The 2,858-nt window shown below is 35.8% G+C and overlaps 1 long non-coding RNA gene across 1 annotated transcript in view; it reads right to left on the reverse strand.

Annotated features, from left to right (window-relative positions):
- LOC135099028 (uncharacterized) overlaps positions 1-2,505 on the reverse strand; it is an 8,455-nt gene extending 5,950 nt beyond the window's left edge. Inside the window, exons 1-3 of the long non-coding RNA XR_010267572.1 lie at positions 2,437-2,505; positions 1,119-1,252; positions 504-526 (exon numbers count right to left, since the gene is read on the reverse strand). This is a non-coding gene — a long non-coding RNA (uncharacterized LOC135099028). The remainder of the gene's footprint in view (positions 1-503; positions 527-1,118; positions 1,253-2,436) is intronic.
- Between the last annotated feature and the right edge of the window lie 353 nt (positions 2,506-2,858).

Consider the following 2,858-nt stretch of genomic DNA (forward strand, 5'->3'; position numbering starts at 1 on the left):
CTGCATGCCTCCCCTCCTTCCGCGGCCTCGCTGCACAAGACTTTCATCTTTCTCTCACTCCTATTCTGTCCACCTCTCTAACGCAAGAGTTAACCAGTATTCTCAATCATTCATCCCTTTCTCTGGTAAACTCTGGAATTCCTTGCCTGCTTCTGTATTTCCACCTTCCTATGACTTGAATTCCTTCAAGAGGGAGGTTTCAAGACACTTATCCACCAATTTTTGACCACTGCTTTGACCCTTTTAGGGACTGGCATTTCAGTGGGCATTTTTTTTTATTAGATTTTTGTTGCCCTTGGCCAGTATCCTTCCTACATAAAAAAAAAAAAAAAAAAAAAAAAAAAAAAAAAAAAAAACTTTTTTTAAATGAATGAATCTGTGTGGAAGAAGATTGTAGAGATAAGGAAAGAAATTAGCACATAAGTGAGAAGATATAAATTTTGAACACTTATAATTATGTCTACCTTCTTTTCTCTGTCACCAAAACATGAACAGGTACTTACCACCTCTAATGGACACCACTTCACTGAAAAAAACAAAAAGATAAGATACTCATTTACTCAGCAACTCATAAAAATAAATAAATTTGACAATATTACGGGTCATTGTTACTGGTGAAGAACTGGGGTCCTGGGCTACCTTGTATGAATTCTTAGTTCTGCATGAAATGTCAGCATTGTCTCTCTGGCAACTCATAGTGAGACAGTGACTGAGTGAAAGAGATTGGTGAATATATAAATTGAAAAAACTGAATAGGTTAATATCATGGATGTTCTGAGACGTCTCTGCCAGTTTTTCTCACCCCCCCAGCTGCTAACTCTGTACAAGGGCCTTATCCGTCCATGTATGGAGTATGCTTCACAAGTCTGGGGGGTTCCACTCATACTGCTCTTCTAGACAGGGTGGAATCAAAAGCTTTTCATCTCATCAACTCCTCTCCTCTAACTGAGTGTCTTCAGCCTCTCTCTCACCGCCGCAATGTTGCATATCTAGCTGTCTTCTACCGCTATTTTCATGTTAACTGCTCTTCTGATCTTGCTAACTGCATGCCTCCTCTTATCCCATGGCCTCGCTGCACAACACTTTCTTCTTTCTCTCACACCTGTTGTAGTACTCACCTGTTGTAGTAGTAGTAGTATTTAGCAGTGGTGACTGTTGTGATGGTTGTACTAATACTATTTCAGATTCATTGCTGCTAATTCTTCACAGTTCAATTACTTGCAAGGGTTCATGTGTGTGAGTGACAGGTTATCTGAAAAGAAAAAGATTAATTTATATATGGTTTTTAAATCACACACACACACACACACACACACACACACACACACACACACACACACACACACACACACACACACACAGAGAGAGAGAAACCAGTGAAAATCAAGAAAAACCTAGACCAAAACACAATTACATAATTACATATCAACAAAACAACAATAATAACAATAGTAATAATAATGAAAATAAAATAAATAATAATAATAATAGTAATAGTAGTAATAGTAATAATAATAATAATAATAATAATAATAATATAATAATAATAATAATAATAACAATAAAATTTAATGTAGGCAGGTGATGGCCTTCCACCACTAGTAGTAGTAGTAATAGTAATAGTAGTAGTAGTAGTAGTAGTAGTAGTAGTAGTAGTAGTAGTAGTAGAGAGAGAGAAAGAGAGACATTTACATATTGGTTACTGTTCTCATGAAAACACATCAAATTATCTCTCTCTCTCTCTCTCTCTCTCTCTCTTAGACCATGTTTATTTGTAAATCTTTGGTCCATCTTATCTGGCAAAATTTCATTAATCTGTCACTATATGTAGCCAAACACGGTTCTAATCTAACGTTCGTAAGCTCCGTGACGATATATGGACGTATCCAAGCCACACAGTAAATGATATAACGAAATATTGATGAAAAATAAAAAAAATCCTATTATTTCATATAACTCAATATTTCACGGTCTTAATTAAACCAAACCTCCCTGAGTATAGTGCACACACACTCCTGGATAACATTTATATACGCTTAAACCTCCACAGGGAATTTTAAAGGCAGAATTTTTTGTTATCATATCATAATGTACCTCAGGGTCACCTCACCAGGCAGGGTTTTCATGGCACCAGCTGTTACACTATATCTCAATATTTCACGGTTCTAACTCGTCCTTACCTGGTCAAATATAACATTTATAGCACCAAGGACAAAATATCAGTGAAGTAACACCGCAAGTGACCTACAAACATCACAAATTAAGTGTTAATAAGAGCACCACGGACAAACAGCGGACATGAACCAGCTGACATAACCCTTCCTCTGAACATCGATCATATTTCCAGTCTCCGCTTATTTATATGACACCCACTTCGTTGCATGGCGCTAAAGGTCTTGGCAAAGTTACCTGTTGATCATATATCTTATAAATTACCTGGTTATGGTCGTAAAGGCTGAAGTAATGTGAACACTTCTGCGACTCTCCACCGTCTGTCCACAAAATGGCGGAGATAGGGGGAGGAGTTTTATGAGCATTCGTTGTATTGAGAAAATTCTAATATTTCTTTTATTTCCGAGTCTAAGTTAGATTTTATGATTTCTAAAAATTTTGAATTGTTTTTAAAGAGGTTTTTTTTTTTGAGAGGCCCTTACAATACCATATATTTGGGTTTTTTTCTAATTTATATAAGGTCAAGTCATGTATAAATAACACGTGAAAATTATCGATTGCCTCCATTTCCATATATTGTTAAAATACCTTAATTAACATAATAACACAAAAAACTTGTAATAGCCCATACTAAAAAGTCGATTCTGATTTAGAGCCGAAAAGTAAACAAATTCAAAAATGCCAAC

The sequence above is a fragment of the Scylla paramamosain genome, unplaced genomic scaffold (genome assembly GCF_035594125.1).
Source record: "Scylla paramamosain isolate STU-SP2022 unplaced genomic scaffold, ASM3559412v1 Contig98, whole genome shotgun sequence".
NCBI lineage: Eukaryota > Metazoa > Arthropoda > Malacostraca > Decapoda > Portunidae > Scylla > Scylla paramamosain.